Raw genomic sequence first — 23,384 nt, forward strand, 5'->3', positions numbered from 1 at the left:
TAGTGACATCACAAGAAGTGATGTCAGGCCCTTATAATTTTCACGTGAAAGGTTGACGGCCTGTTTTAAAAACACAAAACAAGAAACATAAAATAATGTAAAAATAAATTTTTGGTTTCAGTTTTTATACATCATGTGTTTTGCCCACTATTAGTTTGTAACTAAACTCGAAAAATGACTGAAAGTGTAAATATTTTTAAACAGATATGTGGAACTTGGAAATTACATTTTTAAACAGTTTTCAGCGAATAAATAAAATAGGCTTTTAATTTGCACTTGTTTCCTGACTATATTCTTTATCCAGCCCCTAAACCCCAAAGTGTTTCACATTTACAATGTATTAAGAAATAGATGGACTAATTGTGTCAAGTTCTCTGTTCCTCTCTTGCGCCACTCACACAAACAAACACTCAGAGGCCTGTGTCTGCAGTGCTGGGGCACAAAGTAACAATTATCAGTCGCAGGCTAAGGAGCTATGTGGAACTGAGTCCTGTTTCTAGATAATAGTGGGGGGACCACTTCAAACTGTGGCTACCCCCCGACTTGTGCCGTGCTGATAAAGCAATAGTGAATTTGAGTAATTTGCTATGAATTGAAATGAGAGAAAGAGAAGAACAGAGCAAGGTGCAGGATATATTAAAGAAAGTGAAAAAAAGAGACACAAGACTTTACCCTGTTCTGTGTACTAGCACTTTACGTAAACAAGTTGTGCTGTGCGTTGTGAGCAGGCTGTCACCCCCTTTGTATGTAAATGAGCTTCTGTGACCAGACACCCCAGGCTCCCATCTCTTCTAATGCGGATGATAATGTGAGCACTGTAAGGTAATGACAAACTAGGGCTTTATTGAGACACAATCGGCTCCCAGGTCACACAGCTGTTGTTATGTAGTTCTTTATTAATTCTGTTTCATTTCCTTTAATTTGCAGCAATCCTCCAGGCTACTTTTTCTCTGTATTACACTTCAGGTCGCTCATTTGTCGGCGTGGGTTTTGTCCTCACACTAGTCTAGGACGGGCCTTCTCAAGGTAGAAGGCGCTGTAATAGGAATAATAAATCAGACAAATATGAAATTGTATGTAAACAAATGTGTGCCTTTCAGTTATCAGGCACCACCAGACTCACATTTACACTTGTAATTGAGCACCAGACTAAAGTGGCTCCTCCCTGTATAAGTATGTGCCATCAGTAATCGGGCTGATCGTTCCGCTGATGGCACAGCAAATACCGTTTTTGGAACTGTGCGCATTGGCCTAAATTTTAATTGCTGAAGTTGCACGCAGTTCCGCTGATGCGCACAGTTAATAAGGCTTGTGGATATTGCGCACTGTAAGCAGATCACTGAAGTTCACCCTTAAGTAGTAACTAGGTCAAAACATAGTACGTGGGGCGTGGCCGGGTGCCAGCGAAGATGGCCGCCTGACTCGGAAGCTCCGTGGAGCCGAGCCTTCATCCCGCATAAATCCGCTCAATATCCGGAGAATCCTACACTCCATATGCGGCGCTGAATCGGCGCTAGGAAGGGGCACCGACTGATCCGTCTCCGGCCGCGCTGCCTGCAGCGGGAGCCGAGTTACGTCCCTGTGGCCTTGTGCCTGCTGCGGGATGTGCTGAAGTGGCGCAAGTGGTCTCAGGCAAGGGCCCGGCTCGGCGGCCTAGTTGGGCGTTACGGAGCTCGACTCGGCCTGAGGGAAGCCATCTGGTCTGCATCGTGTGGCCCAAAAGTGTAGCGCCACCAGTTTGGGACTACCACACGCTACATCGAGGCTGGCTGCAGGCACCAGTGGTTGGGAAGGTTTAGCGGCGGACCAGAGGACACCTCAGGAAAGCAACCGGGGCTGCGTGGGTCCCGGTTCAAAGACAGTAAGCTAGACGCGGAATCCGACTGTCGGTGAGGCAGTGGGCGGCTGGACGGGCCCAGCACAGCAGGGGCGCACATCAGCGTAGGGGCCCCCGGAAGAAGAGGAGACGGACTGCAGGAGAATCGAGAAGGCGGGACGGAGAGGCTGCGGCGGTGATTTGGGCCCCATGAGTGAACCCTCTCCCGGAAGGCAGGGGTGACCATCACATGCGTGGGGGCAGATAACGTGCGACACCCCCCGGGGCAGGACAGGAGGCGGGCTGCGGAGAAGGGACGCCTGCAGCCTGCATATACGAGACGGAGCTGCGGCCAGCGGGACAGGGCTGTGTGCCGCAGCGAAACTTGCCACCTGCTGGGGTGCGGCGAAGAGCGTAGCGGAGGGAGCGCTTCACAGCCTTGGGCCTGGACCGGTGGAGTGGAGGCCTGCCTGGTGATTTGAAGGCCTGAGCTGCGGGAACCCTAGGGGTGTGCCGAATATCAATAGTGGCTGCAGATGCCATTCTTGGATGGACCGGGGCGTGTTGCGTGCCACAGACTGACCGCGTGGGATTATAGCCAACATGAGGCCCAAATACAATACAGCGACGCAATCAAACAAACTGGACAAATATACGGTCCAGATGGGGACGCCACAAGCAGAGAACGCTGCAGGTGACCAATCAGGCGCGAAAGAACCATCGCTGCCTCCATCATGGCAGCCATACAGTCACCTACCTGCAGCCACTAATTTCAGCTCTTAACCAGATGGACTGTCAGATCTTTAACTACGCTGACGATACGCAGATCATTATCCAAATAGAGGACTCTCCAGGTGCTCAAACCCGGTTGCATAACATCTTAAGGTTCACAGTAAATTGGATGACTGCCAACTCCCTGAACATCAACCCGGACAAAACCGAGGTGCTGCCCATAGCCATCCAGGGCAGTCCGTGGAACGACGGTTTTTGGCCTAGGGAGTTGGGCAAGTCACCGAAACCAGCAACCGCGGTGAAGAGCCTGGGAATTTACATCGATAGCACGTTGTCCATGAACAAACAGGTGTCTGTAGTCGTAGGAACTTGCGTTGGTCTTCTGAGACAGATTCGTAAGATCTCTCAACTGCTGTCTTTTTCCACCTTAAGAAGCGTTGTGTCTGCCATGATCCTGGGACGCCTGGACTACGGCAATGCGCTGTACTTAGGGCTACCTCAGCGACTATTTTCGCGGCTGCAGACGGTCATGAATGATGCAGCAAGATTGATTTTTAAGAAACCTAGGACAACGCGTGCATCTCCTCTCCTGCATCAGTTACACTGGCTCCCTGTTAGACAGAGGGCATTGTTTAAAGGTCTGTGTATTTCACACAAGGCACTTTATGGTAATGCGCCCAGTTACATTAAAACCAGACTGGCTGGATACATCCCGGGTAGGGCACTTCGATCTTCTGAAGCTACTCTTCTGGTGAACCCTCGCTTTCGCCTGTCCACTGTTGGGGGGCGTGCCTTCTCCATTCTGCTCCCTGCAGCATGGAATAAACTTCCAACTGACCTTCGGAAGGAATCTAATCTTTTGCTCTTTCGCCGAATGCTAAAAACAATACTTTTCCGTGAAGCATGGGGTGTGTTATAGATTTGATATCCGCTATCTGTGGGACTGGTTTCTCTTTGTATAGGCGCTTAGAGACCCCGGGGTGATAACGCGCTATATAAATGGAAATAAATAAATAAATAAATAAAATACTTGGCGCCAACTTAGAGGCGAAAATTTACAAGGTCTCCATCGAAGTAAATCTCCTCCGGGTCGACCTCGGGAAAACATCGGAGAAGACGAAAGCCAACGAGGCCGACATCAAGGTGCTACAGAAGTCAACCAAGGCAATGGAACAACGTGTCAACGACCTAGTGTACCAACACTGCCAAGTGGTGTTGCGGCTGGAAGACCAAGAACGGAGGGCCCGCAGAAGCAATATATGCGTCGTAGGCGTACCGGAGGATTTGGAGGGCCCAGTGTGGAACTTTTCCTGAAAGACCTGATCCTCAATCACTTGAAGCCTAAACGCCTCTCCAACATATTCACCGTGGAAAGGGCGCACTGTGCACCTATCCCTAAACCCAAACCAGGGGCGCCACCCAGGACCATTATTGCAAAAATCCTGAACTATAGGGATAGAGACGCCATCTTGCAAGCAGCTAGACAGGCCGTGGACCTCCGCTACGACAACGCCACGATTCAGTTTTTTCCAGACTTTACCCTTCAGGTACAACGAGAGAGGCGCTCCTTTGTAGGCGTGAAGGCAGCGCTGAGGGAGAGAGGCATCAAATACATGATGTTTTTTCCTGCCAAGCTCAAGGTTCTTGCTGGAGGCAAATCTTTATTCTTTACCTCACCTGCGGACGTGCAGGACTGGATTGACCGGAAGATGTCGACGGCTTGGGATCAGGCCAGAGGTGGGAGTTGGAGAGACGCACAGGCTGCGTTGCCAGAGTCTGTGGCCGGCAGGTCGGACGTTGATGGACAGAGTCAGCGCTCGTGGAGGTCGAGGTCTGCAAGTCCTCGTTGGGGGACGCTTCGAGAGGCGACTGAAAATTGAGTGCGACGGACCCGCAACTGTGGACCTCTGCTTACGGTAATCAGACCCTCCAGCTTATCGCGATTTCGCGATTTGCAAAAAAATCGCGAAATCGGCCGATCCGTGCAAATGCCGCGATATTTACACAAACGCCCGCGAAATCCGCCGTTTCCCGTTTCCGTGACCCGCCAATCAATCCCATTCACAGGATCCAGCATCCAGCAGCGGCGAGGGGCGACGAGAGGAGGAGAGCGGAGAGCAGGAAGGAGACCAGGGGGAGAGAGAAGCGGCAGCGGACACGAGGAGATATTATATATTGAAATATTGAAAGCACACAGCACTATCCCTGAATATTAGATAAAACACGTTTAGAATGTAGACAAATGTGAGCGACCAGGCCAAAGGAGGTATAAAAGAACTGAAACCAGATCATAATTTTAAGTACATCCGAACAGGGCCCACAAATCCTTAAAATGTCCCTGACCATAACATCTAGGTTATTGAATTCACAAGCATAAGATGTGACATGGGGTTCCACTATACTAGTTGCGCCGTGATTTCACATTACTATCAAGTGCACGATACAACACTATGGATACTGCCGTTCACCCTTGATGTACTCGGGTCTCGGATACAGTTTCTTTCAAATGAATATTATAGTATTACCGCATCTGCCCTGGGGCAATTGTCTTCTATAAACCACTAAATAGTGAACTGGCAGCTGTTTTCGTTCTTTGGCCAGTAAAGTTATTGATGCATTGGTCAAGTGCAGGATTCCATACCACATGCTGGGGCACATGTCACACCGGACCTCACAGGCGTGGGGCACACGTCACATGTGTGGGCTACACTGAAACCATCTCGGGTGGACACTGCGATGGGGGAATCATGCATCAGTATGAACCCCTTTAATCCCCGTTCATGCCTCATGCTAAGGGGCACCCAGAGGTAAACATCTGGCTGAACTGGGTGTAGCGCTGCATATGTACCACAGGCCACAAATTCTCACCAGCGACAGTCTCACAACAGGTTGACACTCATAAACGTGGGAGCCTAGAGAGGGCAAGCTGTGCATCCAATGTGACAGCGGACTAAAAGAAAAATTGTGTCTCTCTGAAGGGTGTCACTCAGCAAGCGCATGCTGTTTCTAAGCGCTATAATTATCAGGTGCTATTACCCAGTTGCCCTGCTGAGACTCAACCCTGCGCCGTACTGATAACGGGAGATGTCAAAGTGCGAGCATTTAGCTGTCATCTTGTGCTTGGCCTGAGAGTTCACGTGTGGAAAGTTCTGAGTTGTTGCTGATGCATTCAGTTTCCCATCAGTCAATTGAGTTTACAAGGTCTCGGTTATGGCAACAATATAACCTGACCAGCTCTGACCCCTTGACCCCCGCTGGTGAAAGATGAGCAGATGTTGTAACTCAAAGCATTTGGCTTAAAAGTCAGCCCATCAAGGACTGTGCGGTTCAAGTCTGCACATTATTCTGTTGCATATGGCTTTCACAGATGCCACCTTAGAAGATAAAGGCTTATGGCTGATGACAATGTGACACAAGTTGTCTAATAAGTTGATAATGCCCTGGCTTGATGCCACAGCGCCTTCATCGCCACCTCTGGCTCTAAGAGCCAACAGCATGTGTGAGAAAGACAGCACTGCTGCCAGAACCTGCAGCCAGGCCCAGGAACCTGTTTAGGGAAGGGAGGAGGGCCAATACAGAACATCACAGACCTATCCTACATCCCCAAAAAACAGCATTAGTGGGAGAGATGGATAATGGAGACACCAGATATGCGATTTTATTTCTGGCAGGCCCATAAAAATTCTTCAAGGAGGGGGCGAGACTGGGATTTTTTTTTTGGGGGGGGGGAGAAGGGAAATACAGAGCACACAGCATTATAGCTGGGTCGTTGCCATTAAGGGGTTTTAGCATGGCCATCACTGATAGCCACTGGCGTGAATAACAGATTCCAAATCAAGTTAGTCGCTGCCTTGACATAGCAATAGAGGTAAACAAAGGCTGCTTCCCACTGTTGCTTTGTCAAAGGAATTCCAGGCTGCTCAGATAGGACTCTCTGAGAGCCTGTCAGTGCAGCATTGACCCTCTGCCCCGAAGAGAGCAGAGAGCACAGCTTTGGGAAGGAAGGAAGACATGAGACACAGAGGGTGTTGACGGTGGGTGGCAGAAGGCCAAGATTTTCTTTTAGGTTGACCCTGAGTTATGTTTGTTTTGAACGAGCATAAGAGGAGGTGACCTGTATGAATGAGGGTCAGTGAAAATGGGGTGGTTGTTGGATCATTCTGTATTTATGATCGCAGTTGTTTTCTCTAAATGAACCAGTTTTGGGGTGTATAGATAAGTAAAGTTGGATTGTTTTTAAAGCACAATGTATAAAAAAAAAAACTATAAAATTTTAGATTTATTAACAAGCAATTAAAATGCTTTAGTTGGGTCAGTGCTCGTTGTGGATTGACTACCTTCATTAAATAGATAGGTTAAGCATGAATGTATATATTTGTTTGATGGTTTGTTTTTCCCCTATTCACAAACCTAACATTATACTGAGAGAGGGCCCTTTTCTGCGGCGGGCTTTGGGCGGATTGCTTTTGGGGCATTTATTCATTAGTTTATGTCCTATATGCAGCCTTGAAGCCAAACAAAGTGTCTACATTGTAAATAAACCAAAAATACATAGCTTCATGTTGTTAAACAACTAGAAAAACGAAGAAATCTGTGTTTGTTGTAGGCAAAACTGCCAAATAAAATGCCGCTAAATTGTCGCTAAATTTCCATATTTGTGCCGCTAAATTTCCATTTTTGTGCCGCTAAATTTGCTAATCCATGCCGCTATATCCTGGGGGGTCTGGGTAATGTACCGAGGGTTTGTGGTTTGGGTGTGGGTCATGATTTTTCGAAGGACTTCTGGTTGGGGGGAGGGAGAGACGATGTTGTATGATACGGGAAGGAGGGCCGTGCTATTGTTGGCGGCTGTGCTGAAGATCCCCCCCTCTCTTTTCCAACTCCGTGACCCAAGTGAGCCCGCGAGGGGCTGCCTTCTTGTCTGAAGGAGTGTAATGCAGACTGAAAATGAATTACTCTTTAGATACATGGAGTGTAGGTTTTTCATGGTACACTGTTACAGTTTACGGGGTGGGCATGGGTGGCGGCTGGAGCTGGAGCCGGCGCACACCCAACTTGCACAAGGTTCATCTGTTGGGAAAAGGGGGTTGTTTTTCTGTTTTATTATTCTCCCGATTCCAGGTTGGGTAACGGGCGAAAGGCGCTCTGCTAATCGGGGACGTGGGTAGTTCGAGACCTATTGAGCAGGGAAGCAGGGTTGGGGGGGGTGCATTTGTTGGGGGGAGGGACGAGAGTGAGGGGGGAGAGACAGGGACGGTTGCACATTGGAGGGGGAGGGGCGAGGTGGTTAGCAGCACACCACGGCAGGGCACATATTCTGAAACAGCAACATAGGACACACATGAGAGCACTGGTTAGCTACAGGGTCCATGGCTATGAAGCGGGATAGGAGTCTTAAACTAATTAGCTGGAACGTCAATGGTATGGGGGACAAACTCAAACGGTGTATCGTGCTGCATTTTGTGAAGAAACACTTGCCAGACGTAGTCTTAATGCAGGAGATGCACCTGAGGGGGTAGACATGCCAGGCACTAAACAGATGGGGATACACACTAGCGGCACATGCCGGTTTCACTTCGGGGTCTCGAGGGGTAGGTATTTTGGTGCGACGCACCTTTCCCATGGTGGTGGAGATGGATCCCATGAGGCGCTTTGTGGCTATTTCTGGGAAATGGGAGGGCCGTAGACTCACCCTAGTGTCGGTCTATATCCCTCCAGGCATCCAGACACAATCCTATAGTGACCTGGGAGAGCTCGTACTGTCCCTCCCGGAAGGCCTCCTGCTGCTGGGTGGTGAATTCAACGCGGTGGTCTCGGGCAGATAGACAGGCAACCGGCAAGAGATATCGGGTGGGGCAGCGGTGGCTCCCCAATCTCCTGGAGGCATTCGGACTGGTCGATCTATGGCGCCTCCTGCACCCGACACAAAAACTGTACACTTTCCTGTCAGGTCCACACCACACTCTTTCGCGCCTAGATTACCTCCTGGCACCAATGCACCAGGACATGATGATACGTGAAGTCACCCACCTGGCAAGGGGCATCTCGGATCACTCCCCTCTCTGGGTGCATCTTACGCTAGGCGACCGGCAGGTTAGCTGTGTCGCTCCCATTGCCGCGTGGCATTTGAAGGGTGAAGCTATACAGAAGAACGTTACCCAGGTGATCGATCGCTACTTTGATGAAAACTCGGGGTCTGTGGACTCGGGGGTGGTCCTATGGGAGGCCTTCAAGATGATGGTAAGGGGAGAAGCACTCTCATCAATAGCGGGACGCCACAAGGAACATGAGACACAACTGCAGACTCTGGAGTCTGAGTTGCATACCCTTGAGGACACTGCGCACTGCACTGGGAGCCTAGACACGATACACCGGCTCCAAGTGAAGGCCACAGAGTACAGGGACCTTGCTACAGACGCAGCCAGGACATTGGCGAGGGACAGAGAAGGGAGGCTCTATGATCAAGGAGATAAGACGGCCAAACTTATAGCCTGGTTGGATAGGAAGCAACAGGCTCAGAAGGTGGTCTCTGAGTTGCAGACGGCTACGGGAACGGTTCTAACGGACCCGCAAGATATAGTCAGGGAGTTAGCGTCATACTATCAGCAAGTTTACGCTCGGAGATCTGCAATGACGGAAAGTGATTCGGCGGCCTTCTTGGAGGACATTGTCCTCCCGTCCCTCTCCGAGGACGAAAAAGAGACTCTAGAAGCACCCTTGGTGGTGGAAGAAATAGTGAAGGCCATCAATGAACTTCGCCCTGGGAAGGCCCTAGGGCCCAATGGGCTACCTGTGGAGCTCTATAAGCTCAAACCTAACGGCCTGGGTGAGCACCTCAAGCGGATGTTCGAGGAAAGTAGGGAGCTAGGTAGTCTGCCCCATGACCAGCGGATAGCCACAATCCTGGCAATCCCCAAGGTGGGGAAGCCTAAAGAGTTCTGTGCCTCCTATAGGCCAATATCATTGCTCAATGTGGAACCAAAACTCCTGGCCAAGGTTTTGGGCAATAGGATCAGACTGGTCCTCCATACACTGGTGCACCCAGACCAATCGGGCTTTATGCCTCACCGCAATAGAGCGTTGAATCTACGACGCCTCCATGGGGTGCTGGGCTGCTGCCACCAGCTACGCAGAGAGGCAGTGGTAGTGTCATTAGATGCGGCCATGGCTTTCGATACCCTAGAGTGGCCGTACATGATGACAGTACTTCGAAAGTTGGGGTTCGGCCCTAGCTTCATTCACTGGGTACAGCTCCTTTATGCAGATCCGTTAGCTCAGGTCGTGGTCAACAACAAACTTTCAGAGGACTTCAGTTTAGGGAGGGGGCACGACAGGGATGCCCCCTCTCACCCCTGCTATTTGCTTTGGCCCTTGAACCATTGGCAGCGTGGGTGAGGCAGACCCGCTCACTGCAGGGGATACGATGGGCAGACGGCTAGGAGGATAGGATCTCGCTTTACGCGGACGACATCCTCCTGTACCTCACGAAGCCACAAGAGTCCCTAGCAGCAGCACTAGACATTTTCCGGAGGTTTGGGGAGTACTCTGGTTACACTGTTAACTGGGGAAATCTCTCATTTATGTTTTGCGCGGACCCTCCCCCCCGCAGACACCTGCCGATTGCCCGATCCAAATAGCCAGCGACGTGTTCACATACCTAGGCATTTACATATCCAAAGACCGTGCTGCACGGTACGAGCGAAACCTTTTGCCTCCCCTGCGGCAGCTCCAAAGAGACGTAGCGGTCTGGAAGAACCTCCCACTATCGCTACTAGGCCGGGCCGCCCTATTTAAAATGATGGCGCTGCCAAGATTCCTTTATGTCCTCCAGAATCACCCGGACCTAGTCCCGAATAAATACTTTGCCGCTTTGAGGCAACCCAAAGGGACCTTCTCTGGGCGGGTACGCCCCGCATCTCCCTCCAGAAGCTAACTCTGGGTTGGTTTGATGGGGGGATAGCATTACCTGACATCAGGAAATATTACTGGGTGGCGCATCTATCGGCCATCAATCAGGGGACATACTGTGCAGGTAATGACCCTGGGTATGAGATGGACAAATGGCTCCTTCCAGGGGGGAACTTCGAGGCGGCTCTTTACTCCAGACAGGGAAGGTACCGATTGACGGGGCCGACCAAACACTCTGTCCAGCTGTGGCACATAGTTCAGAAGAAATTGGCCTGGGTGGGCAAACTTACCCAGGCAACCCCACTGTGGGCCTCTGAGAGGCTAGGCACCCTTAGCCGCACGAAGGGCTTTAGGAACTCGGACTTAATAGGCATTTCTCGGGTCAAGGACTTATGGGGCCCCGCGGGAGTGCTCACATTTGACACCCTTCAATGCACATATGATCTGGCTCAGACAGAACACTTCCAATACATGCAAGTCCGACATGCACTACAGGCCAATATTCCTTCTGGGACGCAGCTCCCAGAGTCCTTGCCACTAGAGGACAGACTTCTAGATGGCCACGTCCCGGAAAAGACCATATCGCTCCCATACAAAAATCTCATTAACCATACCCCTGACCCACTGTGGGCCCTTAAAGAGAAGTGGGAGGCAGACGGACTGGAAATTGACGACGAAGAATGGCATGAGGCGCTAGCGTCCCCAAAAGAGATAGCAATACCAGCCAAGTTGCGACTCATTCAATTGAAAGTCCTACACAGAGAGTATATTTCTGGTACCCGGCTGGTCCTGATGGGCCGCAGCGATGACGGACTCTGCCGAAGACGGTGTGGGGAGGTGGGAACCTTTCTACACATATTGTGGGAATGCCGGGAGGTGCAAGTTTACTGGGCACAGGTGCTTGATTGTATGAGAGATGTGTGGGGGTGGAATTGCAGCCTGAAGCGAAGAGGTGCCTCCTTAACATCTGGGAACCCTCTGACCTCCCTGCAAAGGGCAAAATATGGGCCACGCTGGGTCTGGCAATAGCAAAAAGAAACATCGCAAGACTATGGGGTGCAGCCACACCACCAATACTGGGGGCCTGGCAGAAAGATATAGACTGGAATATGGTGCAGGAAAAGACGGTATACGTGTCTGGAGGCTGTACGAGGAAATGGGTTGCTGTATGGGCTAAATGAAATGAGTACAGAGGCAACATCTGTGAACCCCCCATGATCAGGACTGTTGACGAGTTAATTGATTAATGTATAGAAGAATGTATGAACTGGATCTACTTTCATGATGCTTATTGAAACGTCAAACTATTTAATCCATGTGTCTTCCTGGAAATGTACTATTGCTAATGATAATATGCTAATACGTGTTTGTGCTGTGGTGATTATGATCTTTCTTTATTTTGAAAATAAAAAGAATAAAAAAACATAGTACGTACATCATACATAATGTCACTGCCCCTCCCTTCTTGTTGACATCTCCAGGAGTTCCTTCTCTCTCGTGGCTGAAGTGAAAGAAGGTTTTCACACATTATGCTCGTGTCTGTGGCATTTCCTTAAGTGCTTAGAGGAAAGCCTCACATGCATTGTTTGGGCTCTGAGGGACAAGAATTCTTTGAACACCTTCCTGAACTCTCTATAGTGACTCTGTCACTCTTAATGAATACGAGATCTGCTTCAAAAAGTTGGACTTGCACTACCTCCCCAAAGTGAGTACTGTCCTTGAACCATATCTTTTTGGGAGAAGGATGCAAAGGCAGGATGAGCCAGTCAAACAGTACATGACTACCTTGCGCAAATTGGCTTCCACGTGCAATTTTGGTGCAGCTTAGAGGAGCGGTTAAGATATCAGTTCATGTTGGGATGTGCCCTCGACAAAACGAGAGACGCCCTGTGGCAAATAGAAAAGCCATTGCTTCAAGAAGTGCTGACCATAGCCAAAAGTCACTAGCATTCAAGAGCGTGTGTTGATATTATACGCAAAGACAGTTCAGGTGAAAAAAGGAGAACATTGATGTCAAGGTGCTGGTGGATAGATTAGTTGAACCCAAATCAAGCACCACTTCAAAACCCTTTAACACCAAAAAATTTCAGGTGAAGTACTTCAGGTGTGGCAACCCTGGCCATATGGCCAACTTTAAAGACCGCCCAGGCTGGAAGGCCATGTGAAAAACTTGTGAGAGAAATGGTCACGTCTGAAAAAGCTGCAGAACGGGCAACAAGCATAAAAAAGTCAGGGAGGTTGAACTTTATGAAGAAGAATTGGAAGGAATCAATATTCTCCCAGTCACAGGGAATGCTAATGATGGCCCTCAGGAGCTAGTTTTGATCAATGATGGTCCAGTGAGCATGCTGTTCGACTCTGGGGCCAAGATAACTCTAGTCCCAAAAACATTTTATGAGCGTAATCTGCTGGGCAAAGCCACCCTGTTGAAGCCAGACATTAGACCAATAGGTGACTATTGAGTTGCTGGGTTATTTCTGGGGCACAATTGACTTCAAAGGGAGAGTCGAGCCTGGTAAAATCTATGTCATGATGAAAGGGGATTCGCTCATAAGTTGGTTCCATCAGCATGATCTACATATCTGCCTTGATCCAACTCTGGGCATCAGCTTGCCTCATCTTCACAATGGCCCCCCCAGACCGCCGGGGATGCTTGGTCGCACCTTAGAGATACCCATCAGGGACCATCTCTCAGGGTGAGCCAGGACAGGTTCCCCAGTGGTCGAAGCGTGGAGATACTCCTCCGGGAGTCGATTCCTAGCGCTATATAAACCCGCAATTAAATTAAATTAAATTAAATTAAATGAGAATCCCTCTGTCTGCGTAAAATAATTACCACCAGTTAGAGTTGTTAGTAATGCTAATCGAGACTGGATCAAGGAATTCCCTGAGGTCTTTGCTGGTGAGCTGGGTGTGTCTCAAAAACTATGTACATCGGATAAAGGTCAAATCTAATGCTGTTCCAAAAACAGCTAAAGTTAGGAATGCACCTCTGTTAGTAAGGGACTGCATAAAAGTTGAAATAGACAATCTCTTAGCCAAGTGCATCATTCAAGAAGTTGAAGCAACGGAGTGGGTCTCTCCTGTTGTTATGGCCCGCAAGCCAATGGGGAAGCCAGGCTCTGTGTCGGCTCGAGGGAGCTCAACAAAGCAGTTATTGTTGATCATTACCCTTTACCCAACATAACTAAAATGCTGGATTCTCTTGAGGGGGAAAGGCATTTTTCATCCTTGGACTTGACCTCCGCCTATCACCAGGCTGGGCTTCAATCACTCAATCAATCAATCAATCATAGCATTTGTAAATCACACTACATACCCGTGAGGGTGTCAAGGCGCTGGGGGGGGGGCTGCTACTGTTCGAAGAGCCAGGTCTTGAGGAGTCTCCTGAAGTTTAGAAGGTCTTCGGTCTGTTGTAGGCGTATGGGGAGGGTGTTCCACATCTTGGCGGTGAAGTGGGGGAATGATCTCCCGCCGGCGGTCATTCTTCGAATGCAGGGGACAGTAGCGAGGGCGTGGTCTGCGGAACAGAGCTGGCGGGCGGGATTAATAAATCCACATTTGTAAAGCGCACAATCACCCGCAAGGGATTGTAGAGGCTGAGTCGCCTGTTGAGGTACGCTGGTCCGGTGTTGTGGTGTGCCTTGTGTGCGTGGGTGAGGAGCTTGAAGGGTATCCTCTTGTTGATGGGGAGCCAGTGCAGGTCTTTCAGGTGGGGTGTGATGTGGCTGCGGCGGGAGATGTCAAGGATCAGGCATGCTGAGGCGTTCTGGATGCATTGGAGTCATTTCAGGAGTTTGGCTGGGGCTCCTGCATAGAGTGCATTGCCGTAGTCCAGTCTGCTGCTGACGAGGGCCTGGGTGACCGTCCTTCTAGTTTCAGTGGGGATCCACTTAAAGATCCTGCGAAGCATGCGCAGAGCGTTGAAGCAGGAGGAGGAGACGGCGTTGACCTGCTTTGTCACGGAGAGTGTGGAGTCGAGGATGACCCCTAGGTTTCGTGCGTGGTTGGTGGGTGTAGGGGGTGCTCCTACTGCTGTCGGCCACCAGGAGTCGTTCCAGGCTGAGGGGGTGGAGCCGAGGATGAGGACTTCCATCTTGTCCGAGTTCAGCTTCAGTCGGCTGTTCCTCATCTAGTCGGCGATGGCCTTCATTCCTTCGTGGAGGTTGGTTTTAGAGGTGTGGGGGTCCTTGGTGAGCGAGATGATCAGCTGGGTGTCATCGGCAGAGGAGCAGATGTTTAGGTCGTGCCGTCGGGCGACGTGGGCGAGTGATGCCATGTAGACGTTGAACAACGTTGGGCTGAGAGATGAGCCTTGGGGTACACTGCAGATGATCTCGGTGGCTTCACAGCGGAAGGGGGGAGGCTGACGCTCTGGGTTCTCCCGGAGAGGAAGGAGGTGGTCCAGTCCAGCCCCTTCTCTTGGATTCCGGCATTGTAGTAGAGGCGTGCTCTTAGTGTGCGGTAGCAGACTGTGTCGAAAGCGGCTGACAGGTCCAGGAGGATGAGGGCCGCGGTTTCTCAGTTGTCGAGCATGTTCCTGATGTCGTCGGTGGCGGCGATGAGGGCAGTTTCGGTGCTGTGGTTGCTGCAGAACCCTGACTGGGAAGGGTTCAGGATGTTGTTCTCTTCAAAGAAGCTGGTCAGTTATATGTTGACAGCCTTTTCTATGACCTTCTCCGGGAACTGGAGCAGGAAGATGGGCCGGACGTTCTTGAGGTCCTTGGGGTCTGCCTTGGGTTTCTTTAGTAAGGCGTTGATCTCTGCGTGCTTCCAGCTCTCCGGGAAGGTCGCTGTCTCGAAGGAGATGTTGATGGTTTTCCAGAGATGGATTGCAATGGTGCTGCTGGCTTTGTTGTAGATGTGGTCATGATCTTGATGGTGTCATTGTCGTTGATGTTGTCTAGGCGCGCAGGTGGTTGATACAGGTAGTGGTCATTGGAGCGGGGTGTGGGCTGTTGCCGGGGTGGTGATGGCGTCGAAGATGTCGTGGATGTCTTAATTCCTCTTCAGAACAACCAGAACATTCACTCCTCTTCCCAGTACCGTACCTCCTGTGTAACACCCTTTGGTACCTTTAGATTTCTAAGAATGCCTTTCAGACTGATTTCTGCAGCCTCAGTTTTTTATAGGGCAATGGAGGGCATTCTTGGAGGCCTTCAGGGTGTTAAGGTGTACCCAGATGATGTGCTCATCTTTGGTGTGGATCTTGAGCAACATAATGGGAGGCTGAGGTCAGTATTGAAGAAGTTACGTGATGCTGACCTCACCCTTAGGGCTGACCAGTGCAAATTTGATGTCAAAGGATTAAAGTACCTAGGGCATTTTGTGTCCGCTGCAGGCATCAAACCCAAAGACTCATTGGTAAACACCCTTTGTAATTTGCGCACACCTGTAAACAAAGAAGAGTTTGTAAAGTTTCTGGGCATTGCTGAATGTTATCAGAAATTTGTTCTGAACTTTGCAGGGAAACCTCTTGTTTGAGGTCTCACCTCCATTTGTTTGGTCCAGGGGCTGTGAGGAAGAGTTTGAGTGCAGTAAGAAACATCTGAATGAAACACCTTGTCTAGGAAGTTTAGACTCCACAAAGGTATCTTATCTCATGACTGTTGCCAGCTCAAAGGAGTTAGGGGCAGTTCTTTTGAAGAAGGTAAATTTGGAGGATAAAATGATTGATTTCATCTCTAGGCCCTTGAGGGGTGCTGAATGCAACTATTCTGTTGTGAAAAAAGAAGTGCTGGGAGTTTTCTGGGCGGTGCCCAGCTGAGAAAGGTGTTGTGGGGGAAAAGATTCAGAATTCTTACTGACTACAAACCTCTTAGGGAGGTCTTCTTCAAAAAAGGCATTGACTTTGTCTCCCGTGGAATACGGAAGTGGGTTGTAGCTCCACAGTTCTGGCAGACTGTCTGCCAAGACTCGGGGTGAGGAGTGTGAAACGAGAGATGATGTTGACTGGTTTGGAGGTGAAGAACTGGAGGAAGATATTAATGTGTGTAATTAGCGAAGGGTTGATTTCAGAGAGTGAGTGGAGGGAACATTACATGATCGATTTAGACTTGCAGAAAGTCCTAACCATCGTCAAAGGTGGCTGGTGTGAGGAGGACTGTGAAGAGGTCTTCGAAGGCTTTTGGCGAGTTAGAGGAAGATCTGGCGGTGGGGGGTGGTCTCCTCATGCGTGGTAGTAAGTTGGTTGCACCCCTTGCACTAAGGGATAAGCTAGTAATGAGTGCTCACACCTCGCACATGGGCATTGCCATGACAAAGGAAAGGATCAGGGAAGCATATTGGTGGGCTGCCCTGAATGTACATGTAGAGAGGTTGGTGCGTAAATGTGCTGAATATGCGTGTTGTGACACGATATTGAAGTGCAGGACGCAACCCATGGTTTTTAGGGAACAGGCTACAGGTCCTTTTAGTCTTAAAATCCCTATTTGCGTAATGCTTCCTGTCACATGACGTCATAAGTATGTTAGGTTAGCATGGCGTGGCTAAATAGATACAATTCGCATTTCATGTTGTACAACCCACTTAGCTATCTGAGTAATGAGTAGGCCCCTATGTATACTTGTGAGTCCATTAGCTTTTTCAGTTCCTATTAGGTTGCTTTAACTAGGCCCGAAGTAGGCCGCAAAATGTTCACGTTGCTTGCCTCAGCAGAATACTGCATTTTGTTATTATTTTCTGCCTGCCTTTCCAAGGCCGCTTTCTGATGTACTAATGAATAAGCCATTCTGTGTGTAATGTTTATCTGTAGGGAGGTGTCTGCTCCCACGTTAAGGAGATGCTGAGACCCAGCACCATGGCCTTGAACCCCTGATAGTGTGCCCATCTGGCGAGGTGTTAGCTCATCCTACTGTGCCCTCATTGTTCCCTGTTCAGCCTGAGCTGTTAGTTTTCCATTGTGGGCGTGGTTGGGGGTTTCTTGGAGGGATAATTGTGCATTACTGACCTTTAGGGGTCAGTCCCTTGGCGAACACCACAGGGTGTGGGTCAGACTGGGCTCACTCTGCAGAGATATGTTAATAAAGTATTTTTGTATTCTCCACTGTCTGACCGACTCTTCCTTTGGGAAGGCATAGTAGGTGGTTGTGTATATAACCCGCGTAGCCCTTAGTGGCCCTGTCCTTCAGTTGGTGGCCGAACAGGACCCCACAAATTTGTGGCCCCCTCACCCATCAGCTGGTGGCAGGGGCCAGGGTGGTGTCTGGTCGGTTGGGCGGATTGTGGCCCCACATCTGAAGAGCGAGCTTGGTTCTCGCAGCTGCCCTGCCCTTCAGATCGGGCAGATCCGTGGCTAGTGGTCACCAGCTGGGATCCTGAGAAGGCGAACCCTGGATTTGATTGTTCGCTAAGAAAAGCAGGCAGTCAATGTTTGATTTGGTAAGAGTGTGGCAGAAGGAAGCAAAACAAAAGCGTATGAGAGCAGAAAAGGAGGAAAGGAAGTGACAGTCACAAACAATTACGCAGAAAGTAGTGGCATATGAGAGAGGGAAGATAAAGTAAGGAATAGAATGGGCCGACAGGAAGTTTCAATTGCAGACCGAAAAATGTTATGTTACTATGGAAGAAAAGGACGATTTTCTTGAAGAAGTATTGGATTCTTGTCCGCCACCCCTTATGCCCCTGAACAGATATATCCAATAGTCCAGACATCTTCGTCCGCAGCCTCTGGGTCTGCCCCCTCTGTCTCCCCTCTACCTAGCTCTGTTGCATCAGCCTTATCACGGGGGAAGGGCGGGAGTGGTCGGTTCTCTTGTTTTGCCTACTATCTTGTCTGATGATGCTGCCTCAGCCACTACTATCCCTTTCAACCCCATAGTGCTATCCCCTCATGCCATGGTACCTGTCTTTGCATCTGCTCTTTCTTCTTTGAATGTGACACCCCATACATTGCCGAATGTGGATACGCCTGTGCGTGGATTGTTTGAGGGGGATTGGACAGCAGCACGCCATCGTATAGAGAAGGTGTTGTTGCGTTCTGCTGTCGGTACTGATGTAAAGACGATGGTGGCGAATCAAGTGGCCCTGCGGGGTCGGAATGTGATTTATACTGTGGAAGACATGTGGAGCGTGATGAAAGATTATGAGCCATTTTTGCAGCAATTTGCTCTTAAGCACATGCCGACCACATTGATAGCATTATGAGAACAATGTTACAGGGGTGTCGCACCACAAGCTATTTATGACATACGGGACAGGGTGTATGCTACTGCTATGGCCCCAGGTGAAGTTTTTAGTAATGTGAGGATATTAGTAAGTTATCGAGAGCGGCTGCCTCCAGAGGTTCCAACAGTAGGGACGCTGCACCCTATGAGGGAAGTTCATCCCATATCATCCCGAAGTATCCGAGCTGAGTGATACCAAGAACACAGTAATTAGACAGTGGGTGGACGCTTGATTTCAATAACAATGGATATATACTCCTTCGAAGAGGAATGAGGTCCTATCTTTAAAGAGCCGGTTGCCTGATCCTAGCCTCCTCCACAATAATGACGTTAGCTGACAGAGTTATTTTTTAGACTGTTGGTACTGGTCAATACCTGGCGACAGGTACATACGCAGGATCATGCGCTGGAACTGGGGGGGACATGGGACGAAATAAAGGTGTGGGACAAGAAGTGCAAGCCCGGTGACAAGTCAAAAACAGAGTTGATGGCATTGCGGGCAGGATCATAACGTACATGCACTCCCTTATCCCGCTGAGGAAGGTGGAATGGAAAAAGTTGACTGCATGTCATCAGAAAAAGGATGAGAACATATCAGATTACTTTACTAGGTTTGAGGGGGTGTTTATGGATTTGATAGTATATTTAATGTCTTGATAATATGCTCTATAGAGACAATGAGGATAAGGAGAAAGTGGAGAAAAAGACAAAGGATTTGAAGACAAGGGTGTTGCTGCAACAGATTGCGAGGTAGAGGTTAGGAGCTAATCCAGAGACCACCTCACTCAAACAGTCACAGGGCTGGTAGAGGTGGTGGTTCCGGCTCACCCGTTGGGTACACCCAGTGTGCGTACTGTAAAAAAGAGGGGCATTGGCGGACTGAGTGCCTGGAATTGTGGCAGAACAACGCAGCAGCGGGAGGCCGCGGGTTTCGAGGAAGAGAAGGAGGAGGAGGTGGAGGCCGGTAACAGATGCAGTCAGAGAATGCTTCAGGATATAGACAGAGTGGGAATTATTTTGATGCCACTCAGAGCAGATAGTACTATAATGAGGACTACGAAATGGATGAGGTGATGGGGCTGTCTCACAGCTAGGACACGGAATTATCAATTTATTCGTTCTAGTGATCTCTCACTCTCATTTTAATTGGAATCAATTTCCTATGTTTTGTCCCTTGTTTTGTAACTTGTGTGAATATGTTTTTAAATTATTTTTGCTTTTAACATTTACAAAAATAAAATGTACATGCTTTTTTATGACTGTTTCATGTTGATCATTATCTGCTCTTAAGTTCATTTGTTTGGGTGTAATTCAGTGATATTGAGTGGTAAACTGTGGTCTGCCTAAAAAAGTTCGCCCAAAGGGGAAACTTTACTGACATATTGTCTCACAGCTAGGACAGCCAACGACAGGGCAAGGGACCAGTTCCTGTGCCTGTCGATCAGTGCGGACCTTATATCACGGCTGATTTGCAGGGCGTCATGGAAAAATTTTGATTGATACAGGAGCTATGAATAGTTCTGTTTCCCGTACACTGGTCTCTGTCTGGGCAAAATAATGTTTCAGTTGGATTTTCAGGTGTGCCCGTTGTCACCCCCATTTCTAAACCGCTTGCTTTGACTGTCGGTCCTTTTACTCTTGACTCACCATTTTTATTGACAATAAATGGTGGTGAAAATTTAATGGGACTGGATCTGTTGAAAAGGTTGCACGCAGCAATATCTTGATCTCCAGATGGCGTCTTTATGACAGTTGGGCCTAGATGGCCCCTACAAAACAATGTCTTTTACAAGGTGCCCCTCCCAATAGAATTTGACGGTGTCCCACATACGCTGTGGGCCACAGGAGACACAGATGTGGGGCTGCTCCAGTTCCCACCAGTGTCTATCAGTATGAAGGATAATGTTAAACTGCTCCGTATTCCCCAGTATAAGATTTCCCAAGCAGGAGAAAAGGCCCTATTGCAGATTATACAGTATTTGATTAAGACTGGAGTAGTGGAAGAGACAGTGTCTAATGTGTGCATTAGCCATATTCTTCCCATTCTTAAAAAGGCCCCTTCGGACTCTTCTGGTGTCCAATCAGATATGTACCGCTTTGTAATTGACCTGAGAGAGGTTAATAAAATTGTGATCCCTCAGTATCCTGTGGTTCCAACTGCAATATTGACAATGATTCCCCACTTGGCAAAATCATTTTCTGTTATCGGTTTAAAGAATTCTTTTTTCAGCATCCAAATACACCCAGACAGCAGGTCGCTTTTCAGCTTTGCTATAGCTGGTTGAAGTTTTAGATTATGTCGTGCTCAACAGGGCTATACAGAAATCCCTAGTATTTATAGTCAAGCCTTAAAAGCCCAAATGGATTCACTGGAATTTGCTTCTGGTAATGTTTTGATCCAGTATGTCGATGACCTCCTCGTAGCATCAGACACTGAGGAAGGCTGCAAAGAGGCCACGGTTAAATTATTGCACCATTTGGCATGCCACGGACACAAGGTGTCTCTTTCGAAATTTCAGTATTGTCGAAAGAAGGTCACCTACTTTAGGTCACCTACTGTTGACAGAGGGTCGCAGACTAACAACTGAACGTATTGCTGCTATTAACAGTATGGCTGTTCCTAGGACCCAACGTGAGGTACGCACGTTTATAGGGATAACATCGTATTGTCGCCATTGAATCCCAAATTATTCCTTACTAACGAACCCCTTCTTTACCTGACCACTAAGGATGTGCATGAACCCCTGCCTTGGACACCTGAATGTCAGCATGCTTTTGAACAATTAAAAGTTGCGCTTTGCTCTGCTCCTGTGCTTGGCACCCCTGATTATCAAAAGCCCTTTGTGCTTTATGTGCATGAGACGGATGGTTGCGCGCTTTCTGTGTTAACACAGGGTTTTGGTGATAAGCAGAGACCCTGTACTTATTTCTCGGCCATGTTGGATAATGTTGCCAGAGCACTCCTGAGCTGCCTGAGAGCTACCGCGGCTGCTGCAGTTTTTATCAGACAATTGTCAGTGCTCGTTCTTGATACTGATCTCACAGTAATGGTACCTCATGCTGTGGATACACTTTTGAATAAGACAAAGACGCTGGACCTTACTAGTGCAAGTCTTACTGGATATTAATAGACTTTGTTTACATAGCATATTACCATCAAACGATGCGCTACTTTGAACCCTTGCGCCAGTTCAAGACTGCCAATTCCCCACGATAATCAAACTCTCCGAGTGGTCACTATTCGATGATGTCTCCTTTGCCTATTGTCTTGAGAGCATCAAATCTGGTTCTCCTTGTGATCCTTTACCAGCAACAATTCTTAAAACAGCTTGACCTGAACTCCCGTCGCGTGGTGATGAAACTCCTTTAATGCCTCGCTGACAGAACCATGTGTTCCACAGAAATGGAAACACGCGATGGTAGTCCCTCTGCTGAAAAAGGCCGGAGCGGATGCTTCAAACTTATCCAATTTTAGGCCCATTTCGTTGTTGCCTATTTATTCGAAAATTCTAGAAAGGCACATTAATTCACAACTATCTCTCTTGGTTGAGAGTTCGGGCTTTTTACATCCATCTCAATCTGGATTTAGAGCCCACCATTCCACAGAGACTACACTCTTGGGAGTTACTGAGAATTTACGGCACAGTATCGATCACGGGGAAACATCTGTACTTATCCTTTTGGATTTAAGTGCAGCGTTCGATACCGTGTCCCATTCTTCTCACATCTCTCCAATCTCTGGGAGTTGAGGGTTCAACCCTGACTTGGATTGCTTCCTTTTTAAGTGAGCGCACCTTCCAGGTATTTTCGGCTAAAGCATCCTCAAAAATGTGTGCATCGGCGTATGGCGTTCCCCAGGGGTCTATTCTTAGCCCACTACTTTTTAACATCTATGTTAGACCCCTGGCCACTATTGTGGAGGAAGCCGGTTTGACTTTATTTTCTTACGCCGATGACACACAAATTATTTTCTCCCTTTCTGACAGGGAAGGTAATAATACTTCGGCTCTTAAGCAGGGCCTGTCCCAGGTGGCAAGGTGGATGCAGGAGAATTTCCTTAAGTTAAATGGAGATAAGACCGAGATTGTGATCCTGGGCAAGGATAAAGATCTCTGGGGCCCTCAACAGTGGCCCGAGAGTATGGGTTCTACCCCGCAGCCCGTGACCCAGGTTCGCAATCTCGGATTCTTAATTTATGAAAAGCTTACAATGCTACAACAGGCCGTTAAGGTGGCTTCTATCTGTTTTGCAACCTTAAGATGGCTTCAAAAAATTGTGTGGATGCTCCCTGGCTCTACACAAAGGACGGTAGTCCAGGCTTTGATAACATCTCGCCTGGACTACGGGAATGTCCTGTATCTTGGTGCCGATTTGACAACTTTGAACAAACTTCAGGTTGTTCAAAACGCGGCCGCATGGCTGTTACGCAATATTCCTCGGAAAACATCTTCCTCTCAAGCTCTTTGTGACCTGCACTGGCTGATAATAATGAACAGAATCAAATTCAAGGCCTTATGTTACATCTTCAAGATAAAACAGGGCTCTGCTCCGAGTTATCTACAGAATCTCATTCATGCTTACATACCAAGTCGCAGTCTGAGATCCTCAGGAAAAGGAGACTTCATTGTTCCTAGATTTAGGTTAGTGAAGATGGGCGGCCGCTCGTTTTCCCATCTGGCCACCAAATCCTGGAATGCCCTGCCTGTGAGGCTGAAGATGGAAACAGATCTTCTGCGGTTTCGCAAGGGCTTAAAAACGTGGCT

The sequence above is a fragment of the Lissotriton helveticus genome (assembly GCF_964261635.1).
Source record: "Lissotriton helveticus chromosome 1_1 unlocalized genomic scaffold, aLisHel1.1 SUPER_1_unloc_90, whole genome shotgun sequence".
Taxonomy (NCBI): domain Eukaryota; kingdom Metazoa; phylum Chordata; class Amphibia; order Caudata; family Salamandridae; genus Lissotriton; species Lissotriton helveticus.